General features: G+C 47.6%; 1 non-coding gene across 1 annotated transcript; it reads left to right on the top strand.

Moving 5' to 3' along the window:
• Positions 1-13990: 13990 nt before the first annotated feature.
• LOC134371430 (U1 spliceosomal RNA) lies at positions 13991-14154 on the top strand. The gene has a single exon (XR_010022848.1). It is a non-coding gene; the product is annotated as a U1 spliceosomal RNA (small nuclear RNA).
• The last annotated feature ends 2113 nt before the right edge of the window (positions 14155-16267 follow it).

Raw genomic sequence — 16267 nt, 5'->3', positions numbered from 1 at the left:
ACCGTCTGCTGGACACTGCGAGAGCCGGCGTCCAGCCGCGCCAGCAGCCCCGCTGGCCACGCCCCTCTTCGCCGCGCGAGCCAATCCTCAGCTGGGTCCTGCCCACTCTCGTGCCCCATTGGGGAAATTCAATTTGACGGCCACGCTCTGGCGGGAGGCCCCACCCCTCGCCCGCCAGGTATGTTGGGGATTGTAGTTTTGGGGCTCCTGCCGAGGTGGCTTTGACGGTTCGGGTGGGCGTCGGCAGGGGGACGCAGGCTCTGTGCTAAAGTCGCGGAGGGCGCCCTGAGCCGGGGTTAGTGGCTTGGGATCGTACGAGTCCCAAAGCCTTCAGGACAGCCCCTCTCCGCTTTCTTCTTTGTTCGTGAGACCATGTCCCCTCCCTCGACTCCACCCCCTCCTCGTATTAGTGCTCAAGCTCGGCCGCCGCCCCCAGGCTGCTTTAAGACACCTGGTCTGGGCCACTTCAGAACATGGCCTGAGTGACCCGCAGCACCTTGACCCTGTGTTGGAGTACCCGGGACCATCTCAGGTGAAGCAGGATCAATTACACAAGACATCTTCCCCAGCCTACGCACCTTTGCGCAGACATTGTCCTCATCTAGTATGCTTCTCCCTCCCAAGCCCTTCAGAGTCTGCCTCTTGGAGCGCTGGAGTCCTAAATAGGAAATATAGAGTCCAGATGCTCCTTCGACAAATGGGGGAAATTGAGGCCCACAGAGAGCAGACCTCTCAAGACCAAAGAAGGAATCAGCCAGGGTCCTTAAGATCTCAGACCCGCTGGGGAAAGCCACTTGATTTCCCGTGCTGGAGGCCATGGAACAGTCTACCGGTCTCCATGGAGACCAAAAGGGGTGGAGCCTGGGAGGGTGGGGTCTGGAGTCCTGTCTGTCAAATAAAAACAATAATAATATCAACTCATTTAATTTGTACTTGCCACGCACCAGGCATATAATCCCCATAGTAACCAAATAAGACCAGGATTATTGTCCCATTTTACAGATGAGGACAACAGCCGATATGTAGTGAAGCTGTGATTCATGCCCAGAACCTTAGTCCAGAATCTGTGCTTTTCACCACTATAATGTGTGACTGTGGAGAGGTGGTTTGTGAGGTGGTTTCAGCCTGTTGCCCCAGAATAGCCCTGGTCCACATCCCTGTAACAACCCTCCCATCTAGGGAGAAGCCAGTATCCACTCTGGGACTCTTTTCCACGTCTTATTTCACCCCCACATCCCTGAGAGGTGGTTCCATTTTACACACTGGAAAACCAAGGCGCAGAGAGGGAGCGATCTGTCAAGATCACACGGGAGGAGGGCAAACAGAGCCCGGTTTGCAGGGTATAGTTCGAGGATTTCGGCCTCAATACCTGGCCTAGGTGCCATCTTATTCTCCAGAACGGGGGTCAGTGTCCTCCAAAGCCAACTCTGTAGTGCTTCAAACCTCGCGCGACTCTCGGGACCTCTCCTTCGGGCGTGGCACAACTAGGCCCCCTCGGGTTTTCGGGGCCTGCCTAAGTGGTGGCTGTCAGCTCCAGTGAATGACCTGTTTAGTGCTGGCTCTGTCCCCCTCCCACCGCCACTCCCACCCCCAGCAGGCCGAGCGGAGTCGCACAGGTGAGTTCCTGCGCACGCGTTGATATAATGTCTCGCAAGCACTCACTTGCCCCTGGGGGTACCGAAGGGAAGCGTGGGTCCTGCCCCGCCGTCAAGCCCTTAGGGCCCGGGTCCACCTCCAGACCCGCCTGCCCGCCTTTCTCTTCCTCCCTGCATGCGGAAGGCGGGGGTGGGGGGGGGAGTGTACGGGGGGAGGGTGGCGGCGGTGGTGATCTAGAGATCAAAGGGCAGCCCGGTATGGTGTTGGGGAAGTTTACAGCCACAGCCCAGGAAAGATTAAACATCGTGTGAGGCATTTACTGAGCACCTCTTGCATGTGAGACACGGGCTCCCACTATTGCAAGTTGACCACTGTGCAAGATAAGTGTACCCCGAGTTGAAGCTCAGGGAGGTGAAGGCACCCTGGGCTGGTGGTGGCATTCAAACTTCAGTGGAATTCTGCCTAATGCTGAAGCCTCTTCTCTCCACCTTGCTGACTCTAGGATGAGTGAAATCCTGGAAGACTTCTCAGAGGAGGTGGTTTGTAAACTGATACTTGAGTGCAAAGAAATCCACCCCACAGAAAAGAGGGGGAAAGGCACGGAAGGGTATTTGTGGCAGTGGAACAGTGTGAGCAAAGGCCAAGAGGCTTATGAGTGGGAAAAGGAGAATGGGCTGTCGGTGGAGCAGAAAATGGGGTGGTTTAATCTGTGTAGGGTCCTGAATGCCAGGTGAGTAGGATAAATGTATCTTGTGGACACTGGGTAGGCCTGGGCCTCAGTTAGCTCATCTGTAAAATTAGGAGTTAGACTGGCCCTCTTCATGCCCTCCTAGGGCAAGGAGCTGTAGCAGAAAGGCTCAGATTCTTCCAGGTCCAACCCTGGACTGGCAGAGTGGGGAGTGACTGGAACAGCTCAGGGGCCAAGGATAATATTTTGCTCCAGAACCCAAGTCTGAGAATGAATGTTTCACCGAGCTGGTGGCTTTGGATCCCTGAGTCACCCTGGCTTCACTTCCCTCCAGTAAGGGTCCTGCAGAGAAAGCCCACGCAAGAGGAATGATGAGTCTTAGCCCTGGATGCACCCCAGGCAAGGCCTTTGCCCTCTTGGAGTCTCAGTTTCCTCATCTGCACAATGGAGAAGTTGTATCTTGTGCTTGAATGTAGCCACAAGTAGCGACGAGGCCAGCTGAGGCAAGGATTTTGGGCTTATGAGGGAATCCAGGGGGCTGCTGGGCAATAGTAGGGATAGACGAGTTAGAGATGGGTCAGAGTTGGGCCTGCAGTTGGGGTGTCACAGCCTAGTCATGTAGAGGGGGAGATGGTATCTGGACTCTAGAAACTTTAGAGAACAAAGCCCTCATTTTCTTTGGTATGTGGAGAGGATGGGGAAAGGGAGCAGCCTGGAATAGGGAGCAGCATGAGCAAAAGAAGGGAGGTAAGATTGTGAGGATCTTATAGGGGAAAAGTCAGGCTGGAGAGGCTGAAGCATGGGGTCCCTAAAGGAGAAAAACTGTTTCTTGCCGGGGTTGGCTGGATCCAAGGGCTGTGATCCTCCTTCTCATGAGCAGAACTGGAGGCCCCCAAGGTCATGGCCAGCAGCCCTAGGAGTGGGATTGAGGACCCGTTTGGCAAACCAGTTTGGCAAGGCAATCACCTCCATGATGTCATACAGCTGCTGTGTTCTCTGGGCAACGGCACCAGACAAACTTCTGGCCTTGGAGGAGGAGAAAGGGGCCTGAGACACCCACTGGGTAGCAATGAACTCCATGAGACCAGCCTCTTAGACAAAGGAGAGTGTTCTGGATGGGCCAGCTTGGACCTCTTGTGACTTATGGGTGGTCACTGATGCCTGGGTGGGATCTAGGCTCATGGTGGGGGCATCATGTAATCACAGTCTGGTGGGCTGCACCCTGGCTTCTGATCACCCTTGTAATACATGTGTGACAATTTTTTTATCACTATGACCCTCAAAGCTTGAGTCCTGTGACTCAGTTATACAGATGAGGAGACAGGCTCAGTGAGGCCAAGCACTCCATGCACAATTGGAACCCAGAACACTTGTTCTTAATCACTGTACTCCACCATCCCAGATGGAGCCTTGTCAATTTTTTAAACTAAATCTTCTGTCTACTTGTGAGTACAGCAGCTGAATCTTGGCATAACAGAGTCCTAGATATCCATCTCATGGTCCAAATAGGTAATTTGAGTCCCAGAGAGGGCAAGGGACAGGCTTCAGTTCACACAGCAAGTTGGGGGTGGAGGCACTCTGCACCCCAGATTCTTTTGTTTTCTCCTCGGGGCGTGGCACACCCAAGCATGAAATAACAATAATAAGTGACACATACTGAGTGCCTACTATGTACCATCCACTTGTTTAATCATCACCACAGCCCTGTGAAATAAGTGCTAAGATTATGTCTATTTTACAGATAAAGAAACTGAGGCTCAGAGAGGGGGAGTCACCTGTCTAAGTTGACACAGCATGTTTGTGGTAGAGGTGGGATTTGAACCCAGATTCATGGGTCCTTTCCTCTCAGCGGACCCAGTAAGCCTCATTGGAGGCATGAAGACCTGTTGACAAGAGGGTGGATGCAGACTATGGAGGCTAGCAGTGTCCGATTCAGAGTTTCCACACGGGCCTGGCCTCTCTGGGGCAGGCAGAAAAGTGCTGAGGCTGCAGAAATGCTCTAAACCTTCCCAGAGGAGGCGGCCACGGTGGGAGGGAGTACTCGGCACCAGCCTCTGAGCCAAGTGTAGACGTGGCGGCTGGGCCAGCTGCAGGCAAGGGAGGGCAGGCGGGGTGGGGCCCAAACCCAAACCCAGCCTCCCAGCCCTGTTCCCAGCCATCAGTCAGCCAGGCCCAGCCCTCTCAGCTCTTCTCGCTCCCCATCTGGATTTGAGACGAGGACGCTGGGCCTAATAGTAGCCAAATGGCAGCAGAGTCAGTGCCTGGAACCACAGCTAGTGTGGGGCTGGGGTCCCCCATTCTCTCATGCTGGCCTTGAACAGGCTTCAGAACTTTAAAGGTAATAGTAAGTGCTTATGAAGTTCGTGCTATATGCTAGGTACCGTGCTAAAGCTTAGCCCACAGTCACACATTTATTCCTCGTGACCCTTTTGATGAATGGAAAAACTGAGGCATAGAGAGTTAAGTAACTTGCCCCTGATGATAATATCAATTTGGCAGACTCAAATTGCTGAGCATGTACCATGACCCTCTTGGGCACTGTGCTAAGCACTTTTCATGTATTTTCCCATTGATTCCCCACAGCATTATGAGGCAGATCCTAATTTATTTAGATGAGGGAAAAATGAGGCCCAGAGAGAAAACTGACTTGTCTAAGGTCACACAGCTGTGATGGACAGAGCTGGTACTCAAACCCAGGACTTTAACTTTAGAGAGGTTAAGACCTTAGTTTCTGGAATCAGACAAACCTGAGTATGGTGGCGACATCACTGCTCCTTAGCTTTGTGGCCTTGGCAAATCACATCACCTACCTGAGCCTCTGTTTTCTCCTCTGGAAAATGAAGGTCTTGTTGAGATGATACTAAAACCACCTGCCAGCTATTAAGCCCACCTTGGGTATAGTAGGTAACTTACATTGTGCATTCTCTCATTTGATTCTCAGAGCAGCTCCCAAGGTGGGGAATCCTCTCTTCTCGCACCTTTCTTATAGAAGAGAAATGTGAGGCTCAGAGAAGGGAGGGTCTTGCCCAAGACCAACAACAAGTGAGTCAGGATTTGAGCACATCACTATGATTTCAGAGGCTGACCACACTTATCTCTTTATACTTTGCATCCTGATATACTGAAGCACGGTGGGGTGTGGGGAGTGCCTGGTTCACACATTGAAGTTCTCTGGGGCCATCTGACATGAAAAGGCCAGGAGAGGAAGCCTATCTGCTGGCTCCAGATCACTGTAGTCACAGCCTCTCTGGCCTTGGAGCTCAAGGTTTTCTCTAGCTCCAACTTTCAGAAAAGATGCCCTGTTCTTCCAAAGGCTAGAGCAAGATCTAGATTTTTGGGCTCCTGCCCCAAGAAGCCTGCGTGCTGAATTCCAGGTTCAGCTACCAGAGGTGGGGAGGTCCCTCCTGGACAAAGAGGACCAGTTTGTGGAATCACCAGGGAAGCCTGGGGCACTTCACCTCCCTGAGCCTCAGTTTTCTTGACTTTCAAAAGGGGGCACTAATGCTTCCTGTAATAGATTGTTTGCAAAAATGTTTTCAATGCTTTTGCCCCTTTGCAATGTGACTTTAAAACTCCTCCATTGAGGAGATGGAGTCTATTTCCTCACCCCTTAAATCTCGGTTCAGGTATGTGACTCATTTTGACCAATAGGATGTAGTAGAGGTGCAAATGCCAGTTCTGACCCTGGACCTTAAGGATTCTCATAACTTCTGCTCATTTGCTTGGAACATTCCCAGCTGTCACGTGAACAAGGCTGGGCTATCCTGCTTGAATGTAAGAGACCACTGGAATGGGGACAAGTTGTCCTAGCTGAGGCTGTCCTAGTCAGTCACCAGCTGATCCAACAGCTGACCACAGATGAATGAGTAAGCCCAAATGAGACCAGAAGAACCTTCAGCTGAGCCCAGCCCAAAGTGCCAATCCATGAAATCATTGGATAAATAAATGGTTGCTGTTTTAAGACACTAAGTTTTGGGGGTGGTTTGGTATGCAGCATTGCTGTGGCAATAACATACACAGTTTTATTCAGTGTAATTAATGCTAACTGCTGTAACAAACCAAAAATCTCCTTGGTTTAACCCAAAGTTAATTTCTCACTCATTCAGTCCAATGTTGGTTGGGGCTCTCCCAGACAGCTCTTTTCTGAGCAGTGACTCCCCCAGGCCCTCCCTGGAATCCATTCCTGAATCTTCTGTGGGTGGAAAGGGAGTCTAAAAATCAAAGGAGGCTCACCCACTCTTAACTGCCTTTGTCCAGAGGTGACATATATGATTTCACTGGCCAGAATATGATCACATGATTCTACTAACTACATGGAGGATGAGAATGGGCCCTTCCTGTGTGCCCAGGAAGAGGAAAACAGGTGGGAGAACACAAAGTACTGCTTCTGCCACATTCCTCCCCTTGTGGAGCTGTTTTGCAGGGTGAAGGGGGGGGTCAATGGGCCAGCCCTGTGGCTCACTCGGGAGAGTGCGGTGCTGATAACACCAAGGCCACCGGTTTGGATCCCTATATAGGGATGGCCGGTTAGCTCACTGGCTGAGCGTGGTGCTGACATCAAGCCAAGAGTTAAGATCCCCTTACTGGTCATCTTTAAAAAAAAAAAAAATCTTGTCCCTTACCCCTACCTCTTGTGGTGTGAATGGTTTTATATACTTGGCTAACAGAAGGAAATATTTTCCCCAGTTGGATATTTGTCGCTCAACAAGCCTTTATAAGCACAAAGCCCCCAATGGCTGTTTGCTGACAGAGGTCTGAAATGCCTCCATCAATGCTTCCTTTAGACTAGAGCTTGGCTCTATAAAATGCATCCCCTTCCCAACCCACCTCTAGGACTGTCCCACCACTGGGAAGAGGGCAGGGCAAGAGGGTCTGGAGGGCTGGAGCAGACCCTGCTGGGTGTGTGGTCTGGGGATGATGAAAATTTCTGTCCACCTGGAAGGGAAGGTTCAAGATGGGTGAGAGGTGGCTTTGTCACTTCTCTTCCCCATCTAACCCATCTCTGAGCTTTCCATTGCAGCCAGAGGTTCACAAGCATCTGCTGAGACACTTACTAAACCTCATGGAGCTCACAGTTGGGAGGAGGAGACAGATTCAGCAAAAAGACCCTCTATAAAGTTATCATTACAGATCGTGGGGAGCTCTCTGAAGGAGGAGACACATGGCACTATGGGAGCATGTACTGGGGGCCTACTTTAAATTACTAAGTGTTGTTTTGAATAGGTAATCCTGGTCAGAGGAGGTGTCTCTCAGGAGACAACTGTGCTCAGGTCTGGAGGATAAGAAGACATTTGTTGTACAAAGAACTGAGTTGTTCTCTTCAGGCCTTGTTCAGATAAAAAAAAAAAAAAAAAAAAAAAGAACTGAGTTTGCCTTGATGTGAGGGTAATGGTGTTCCAGGCAAGGGGAACAGGCTGTGCAAATGTCCCAAGGCAGGAAATACTTCAGGAACTGATGGAGGATTAACATGACTGGAATTTGAAGGATAAGAGAGGAGTGGGGTTCAGATGAGAAGGAAAAGGGAGCAGGGGTCAGACTGAAGGGTCTCTGTGGGCAGGACTGGCTACATAACTTGTGGGCCCTGGTACAAAATGAAAACATAAGGTCCCTTCTTCAAAAATTATTAAGAATGTCAAGATGGTGACAGCAGAGCATTAAACTAAGCGTAGGGCTCTGTGCAGCTGTGGAGGTCACACACCCATCAAGCTGGACCTGCCCATGAACTGAAGCAAGAAAGAAGGACTTTGCTGTAAGGGCTGCAGGGAGCCATGGAAGGTTTTTGAGCTAGGGTTGATAAGATTTGATTTGCATAAGCCTTAGTTGCTGTCCTTACTACACCACACCTGGATTGTGTGTGCCTCTCTGCACAGGTGGGCTGCTTCATTTTCCCATTCAGAATTTCACTCCCCTGCTCAAGAACCTGCAGTGGCTCCCACTCCCTATCAGATCCAGCCCAAACTCCTTACGAGACGCTCCAGGTTCTTCATAATCTTCCCTTACTGGATTTAGTTAACCTAATGTCAACATGGGTTGTGTGCTGAATCCAAGAGAAATGATGAATCAACCCAAGGACACACAGCAATTAAAGGAGGGCAAGCCAGGACTGGAACCCAAGCCTCCTGAGTTCGGGCCACCCAGCCCTGGAGGAGGATGCAGTCTCCCAGTGTGCTTTGTATTTCCCAACTTAGCTTAGAGCCATGCACACAGTAGGTCCTCAATATGTGCCTATGGCAGTGAGTTCCTCCTGGGGCACATTTCTGCCAGGGCAGGGGTGGTGTCCCAGATTCCAGGATGCAGTTAGCATCCTTCCTGACTCCTCCTCTCTCTCACCTCTACCTCTAGACAGTCACCAAATCCCACCGCACCCAGACCTGCGGGCCAGGTCCTGCCCATAGACGTGTTGAGTTTGGCCTGCACAGTGCTTGAAAGCTTTTTGAATTCGTTGTTAACATTTAAAAATCAGGAAATATCACATCGCAATCCGCATTTTTGTTTCACTGCAAAAATCTCTGGATTCCTGCAAGGCAGCAGTTGCCTCCAATACGGGTTCTGGGCTGTATGTGAGGAGGTGTTCTTGCCCCGAGGGGGGCGATTGAATCTGGGACTTCCAAGAAAGAGGGCCTAGTTACCGCCAAGGACCAATCAGGATTCTGGAAGCTGACCAATCAGAAGAATAACTCCTCCTTTGGGGGCGGGGCCAGGAGGAGCAAACCCTGCCCCCGCCTCTACCAACAGGGATGGGAGGGGTGTTTTGCCCCAAGTCTTACAACCTACCCAGACCTGATAGCTGACTTGTGAATTCCTTAGGGCGGGCTTAATAGATGCAATGAACGTTCCTCAGATAGGCCATGCTGCTTCCTCCCCTTGGCTTTTGCCTTGGCCTTGTTCTCTTCCTGGACCGTTCTTCCTCCTCATCTTTACTCTGGCTAGTTCCTGATTACCATTCAGGTCTGAACTCAGATGTCACCTCCTTAGAAAGGCCTTCCCAGAGCACCTGTCTGAAGATTCTGAAAATTACTCTGTACTGTATTATATTTTTCCCCCATCATAGCAGTTGTAGAGCTAGGGCTGGGTCTGGAGCTCACAAACCCCTCAAGCCCGTTGTCCAGACAAACCCTTCACATGCAGGTCTACGAGCTAGGTTACCGGAAAAAAGGTCCTTGGAGCCGTAGGTGAAGAAAGAGTAGCCTTTATTCAGCACACACACATCTAATAGCTAGGCAGTCCAAAGAGAAATTCAGAAACTCAACTGCTACTGGCAAAGTCCAAAGAAAAACTGAGCAGCTGCCAGCAAAATAAACATGCTCTATTTTTAGACACGAGCTCTGCCTGCCAGCCACTGCTTCACAAACTCAAGAACACACACTAGCAACAAAATTAAAAAGATAGGGCCGGCCCATGGCTCACTCAGGAGAGTGTGGTGCTGATAACACTGAGGCCCCAGGTTTGGATCCCATATAGGGATAGCCGGTTAGCTCACTGGCTGAGCATGGTGCTGACAACACCAAGTCAAGGGTTAAAATCCCCTTACCATCATCTTTAAAAAATAAATAAATAAATAAATAAAAAGATACATTGACGTGCATGTACACTAACTCCACCCACGCACAACTTGTTTACAAAGAATGTGCTGAACCACCCCCAGCTGGACCTGAGGAGAGGGGGCCTGATTAAACTATTTTATTTTCCTCACAGCAGTTATTACCTGAAATAATTTATTTGTTGCTCTTTGTCTCCTGCTAGACTGTAAGCTCCATGAAGACAGGGACCAAGTCTGTCTCACTCAACAGAATCCCTGGTCCTGAAACAGGACCTGACATCAAAGATGGGGCTCAATATACATTTGTGGAACAAATGAACCATTGGATTCACAAAAGACCGTTCTCTGGAGGATGCATGTGATTAGTGTCAGCTGGTGTAGGTGGGAGCCAGTAATGGGTCAATCTGTGCAATTAGGGAGCAATTAGTCACTAGCTAATTGATGCAAAAGACAGCTGAGGGCAGGGAGGAGAACAAGGGACTGAAGCTCAGAAAGGAGCCTTAGGTCTCTTTCTGGGAAAATACTGAGAGAGCTATAAGGAATCCACAGGGTAATGTTTGAAAACGCTTCTGTGTTATTGAAAGAGATTTAAATGATCAGAAGCCACCAAAAAGGGCCTTTGTTCCTTTAAGAAGCAGGTGGGTCTAACCGGTCTTTGGTGGATGGGGCTGGAGGAACAGGACTGTAAGCTAGGGGGTGGGACTTAGAGGAGTCACCCTTTCTTAACTTTTGGGGCAAAATACTTCCGGATATTAAGAAAGGTTCTTTTGTTTGTAAATACCTGAAATCTCTCTGGATTACTCTGTGCAAAATGGAAAATTTATTGCACCTTTTACCACCATCAAAAGTGGTATCAAAGTTATAAAAATTTCAAGATTAAAGGCTGGCCAGTTAGATCAGTTGGTTAGAGTGTGGTGTTATAACACCGAGGTCAAGGATTCAGAAAACAAAACAAGGTCAAGGTCGAAGCCAAGGGTCTGGAAAACAAAAACACAAAATTTCAAGATTAAAAAGAGGAAGTCTTCAAACTCATTGTTGTTTTAATTCACTCAAAATTGTTTTCTTGGTTCCCAGATTTCCTGATGATCATCCTGTTTAGAGCTTTGCGTTTGAAGTGTATTCCTAGGAGCTTGTTGGAAATGTAGAGTCTCAGGCTTCACCTGAGACTACTGAGACTTACTAAATCAGGATCTTTATTTTAACAAGATTCTCAGGGGTTTCATGTGCACATTACCTCACAGAGTGACTGCCATCTAAAAACCATCATGGTGTTTCGAGGACACAAATCTTTGTGCTTCTACACACCTGAGCCTTCCCTGGGTCCACTCAACAGTCTAGGTAGAGAGTTCTGCTCCCAGCTCTCTACCTAGACAGGTGGGGACAATTGCCCTGACGCAGCAGGAAGCAGCTATAGGAGACTCAGGGGATTTATGACCTTCAGCACCCCAAAAAGATTTATGGGAGATAACTCTCTCGGAGGAAATTGAGGCAGGAATAAAATAGGGATACACCCTGGGGAGGGTCCTCATAAATATTCAGACTGCATCAGTCAGCACCTGCACACTGGGAGGAACAGGAGGGACAGAGGACGGGCCGTTAGGTGTTTCCACGTGGGCAGAGAGGAAGAAGAAGGTCAGGGGTGCATTCATCTCTTTCTGGCTGAGATGCCTGCGTACTTCCTTGGCGTGTACCTTTGGTTGGTAGTAAAGCCCTGTCATGTCCTGTTTCTCTGTCCCTCTCTTCCTTCCCTTTTGCTGGTCCTGTGAAAAGATTTTTCTTTTCATGGATAGTCCAAGAGCCTGGATCTGCGTCCGGTAACAATTGTAGTTTGGATTAGTGGCCACAAGAATCAATTGTGTGATGGGGGTGGGAGGAATGGTGTCTCTTTTTTTTTTTTTTTAAGGATTTTAAAATCTTTTAATATTGCTGGGTGTGTCTTAAGCCTGAAGGTTCTTAGGCCTTCCAGGAAAGCTCTGCCTTGATAGTCTCCAGGGAACTCGTGTTCCCCAGGGTCCAGCAGGAAGAGGGCAATAAAATCAGCAAATAGTCTTGAGCTGCTGTCACCAATTATTGCTCAAGTGCTAGCTGCTTAGGAGTCCAGCCTATAGCTGCCCACTCCTTAGGTAGGAGATGGGTCTGGGAAACCCAGGCCTGTGATTTGCCAAGGGGGAAACGAACAGCGACCTGGGAGGAAGGGGGATGCCCTGCGTATTGGTCCATTATCCGCTGCTTTTATTTTTTGGCAGTTGGCCTGTTGGGTGATCTGAACCCGTAACCTCAGTGTTGTGAGGGTGGGCTCTAACCAACTGCACTAACCGGCTGGCCCTTTCTGCTGCTTTTAACAGAATATCTGAAACTGGGTAATTTATAAAGGAAAATTTATTTCTTACAGTTTGAGGCTGGGAAGTCCAAAATTGAGGGGGTGCATCTGGTGAGGGCCTTCTTCTTGGTGGGAACTCTCTGCAGAGTCCCAAGCTGGCCCACGGTATCACACGGCGAGAGGTCTAAGAGCATGTGTTAACATGCTCACTTGTTCTCCTCATAAAACCACCAATTGCCCTCCCATGATAACTCACTCATCCATTAATTAACCCATTAATCCATGAATGGATTAATCCATTCATGAGAGCATAGCCCTCATGATCCAATCACCTCCCAAAAGCCCTACCTTTCAACACTGCCACATTGGGGATCAAGCTTCCACATGAGCTGTGGAGGGGACAAATATTCAGACGATAGCATCCAGTATGCTGCTGGGTCCGGATGTCTACTCAGAGGGCTTTATTTTAAGGGGCTCGTCTGCTTGACTGAAGGAAGACAGAGGGTGGCCTGAGTTGATGTCAGAGCTAAGACCTTCAACATCTGGGAAGCAGGTTCTAAAAAGCTGCCCCCCAGCCACAGAAGGGGAACAGCCAATATTTACTTGGTTCTGTAGGAGTTCCAAACTGCCTTTACCCTTTATCAAGTTTGATCATCATAACGATCTTGAATAAAGGATCAAAAAGAAGCAGCTGAGCATGGAAGCCTTCTGCCTCTAAAAAGGGTTGAATTCAACCCTAGGAATGACTGGAACAGCTAAATTTAGGAAGAGCTGCTACTTAAATTGTATCTCCCTCTTGGTTCTTTAAAATCCTGTCTCAAATTAAAAGTGCTGTTGGATTAGGAGGATGGATAAGGGGTGAGTTCATCCTTTCAAGTTATGAAGTTGATTTCAAGTGTGCACATGCTAGATCTCTCAGTAAAACACAGGTATCCACTCGGGCTTGTTCAATACTCTGCGGGCTTCAGGGGTTTTCTTTTTGGGGCCTAAATGGTTTGGATGTCCCCTCCAAAGCTGATGTTGGAACTTAATCTCCATTGTAACAGTATTAAGAGGGTGGGAAATACGACTTTTTAGAAAGAAATGTAAATGATGAGATATTTACATTTTTGCAAGGTCTTCATCTCCCCACAGATACTAATGACACATGAAGGGGTCTTTTACAAAAGAGACACCAGCAGACACCTTCTTAACCATGCGACCAGTGTTAACATGACCAGTAATAAATCATATTTACAGAAAGTAGCCCCTGAGATGATGCACTAAGAATGGCATAATGCCGCTTTTGTGATATTCTTGCCAAAAATGCATAACCTCATCTAAGCATGAGAAAAAACATCAGACATTCAAATTGAGAGATAGTTTATAAAATGATTGACCAATACTTTTTTTCAGTGTCAAAGTCATAAGAGAAAAGTGAGACACTGAGGAACTGTCACAGATTCGAGGAGGCTAAGAAGACACAACTAAATGCAATGTGGGATCCTCGATTAGATCAAAAGGAAAGCTGGCAAATTCAAATAGGTTACTTAATAGTATTGTACCAGTGTTAATTTTTGGTTCTGATAATTATACTAAGGTTAGGTAACATGTTAATATTAGGGAAATCTAGGTGAAGGTATATGAAATGTAGGCTTTAGGAGAACTCTCTGAACTATTTTTGGAGCTTTTCTGTAAGTCTAAAATTATTTCACCGGGGTCAAGGGTTCAGATCCCCCTACCAGCCAGCTGCAATATATATATATATATATATATGTACACACACACTTATATATTTCAAAATAAGTTTTAAAAAACTGTAAAATAAATTTTATGATATCTCAATTTTAAAAACTATAAAAATGTTATACTTACCTGGCAGGGGAGATACCATGATCTAGAAGGTGTTTTTCCTACGGTGAGGCTTATCCATTACACTCTGGATGTGCTGACCCCTGTGATTTCCCCAAATGTGGGAAACTGGACTGCATAATTTGTGGTAGTGGGGGACTGCGTTCGTGCTTTCCCCTAAAAACTGTAAAACTGTTGACAAAGTAAGGCATTAATGTATAGCTCCTTTGGATATCTTCCATCCTACCTGTATTCTCCTTTCTCTTCTAATTTGAGATGGCATTTAGAATCTCTGTGTGTTCCAGATTATTCTTGGCTTCAAGGACCAACTGAAATGCCACCTCTTCCAAGAAGCTCTACTTCATCTACACAGCTAGAAGTTGTGTCTTCCTCCCATGAACACCCATGACACCGTTCTGTACATTTATTATGGCATTTATCATTTCCATCATGGATGTCTATGGGATTGTCCAGCCAGCTCCCCTGCCCAGCTCTGCTTCTCCCCTCTTCTAACTCCAACCATGATGTTCTCACAGGAGCTGCCATATTGTTACAGAACCCACCCCAAGCCATAATTTATTGGTCCAGGAGTATAAACCTGACACAATTGGGCCAATCAGATACCTTCCCTGTTTTGTTTTTCACATTGGACTTGAGAAGTTACTTGCTCCATCTCTGGAGACTGAAGCCATGAGATATGAAATATGGAAGCTGTTAGCCATCATGTGGTTTGCCACCTGGAGGAACTCTGTCTGTAGCTAGAGTGAGAAGATGGTTAACACACAGAGAGAAGCAGAGAGAGAAAGAGAGACACACACACACACACACACACACACACACACACACACACACACACACACACACACACACACACACACACACACACACACACACACACAGAGACAGAGAGAGAGAGAGAACTGATTCCATTTATTTTTGAAGTTTTCTGTCCTTGCTAAGAGTGGTTGGTTGATTGACCTTCTGTCTACTATATAACCCCGAGGACCCAATAAATCTTTCAATAAAACTCCCTTCCAACAAATTTTCTTTTTTAAAATTAAGGTAGCCAGAAGAGTGTTATGTGGCTCTCAACTCAAAGACACTTAATGAATATAGCTACTCTGGGATATTTACACAAATGTTTTATCTTTCCCACTCATCTGAGGGTTGCCCAATGCCCATTTTAGCTGCATTTCTCACTGGCCTGTGGCTAGGGAGAAAACTAGGATAAGGTGGTGAATTACACAGGTAATGTTTTAAATTGCTAAATTCTGAAATTAGTCCTTGTTATTGAATTTTATATGATGGTAATAGTAGAAAGTAATGATTTATTTTTCCTTTTCTTTAATATTCTTTGACAAATAACAAAATGTTGGCAACTATGTGCCCCATTTTAGGAAGAAACTTTACTGGGATGTGAAATCTGAGTCTGGTAAGTGCTAGCTAGGTAATGATTCCCCGGGATAGGGCCCTTGCTGGCTCCCAGCACACTGCCTGGCAGGTGGTAGGGAAGGAGGTGCCTCCAAAATGAGATGAGCTAATAGGTTTAGAGGGCTATTCTGGTCTCCTGCCCATCACATGGAGATGATCTGATTTAGTAGTGTTACAACTTGTTCACTCACCCGATTCTTTTATGGTTTTCAAAGGAGACCTAATTTCTTTACTTATTTGAAAAATGCCCTACCAGCTCTGCCTGACCTTTCCTTTCAAGTGGATCTCAGATTAATTTTCTCTTTTACCCTCATCATCTGTCTTGTAGGAGGATTGGTGAAGGCTCCCCTCTCAGAATATTGAGGATCGGCTCGTGTTGGGGAGAAAGCACTGGAAAGGGAGTTGGACAACACTTAACCACTGTGGTCTGCGTTTGATTCTTCCTCTGGCTGGTTGCAAGGTCTCAGGCAACTTGCTTCCCTTCCGTGAGCTTCAAGTTCCCCATCTGTGAAATGGGATTGATATCTAGCCTACCTTTTGTACAGGGCTGTTGCAAGGGTCTGAATAAGGCTTTGGCTGCAATTTGGAAACTGGAAGACAGCGGCGATGGAGGGAGACAGGTGCCAGGTGGTGTTTTACAGAAGCTGTTAGGAGATATTTGAGGGAGACACAGTTAACTAACAGAAATGAGAAGGTAGGGAAGTGTGAAGAAGTTGTAAGCATTTCCTAACTCTTCCTAGCTCTGTCTCTTCCTTGCACGTGACCTCATCTCTCTGTGCCTCAATTTTTTCATCTGGAAATCTGGGTCCCACAGTCAGGAAGTAACTCTTTGGATACTTCACACCGGGCACTGAAGGATGCA

Source organism: Cynocephalus volans, chromosome 2 (genome assembly GCF_027409185.1).
Source record: "Cynocephalus volans isolate mCynVol1 chromosome 2, mCynVol1.pri, whole genome shotgun sequence".
Lineage (NCBI taxonomy): Eukaryota > Metazoa > Chordata > Mammalia > Dermoptera > Cynocephalidae > Cynocephalus > Cynocephalus volans.
The sequence above is the reverse complement of the archived record's forward strand: the minus strand, read 5'-3'. Positions and strand labels throughout refer to the sequence as shown.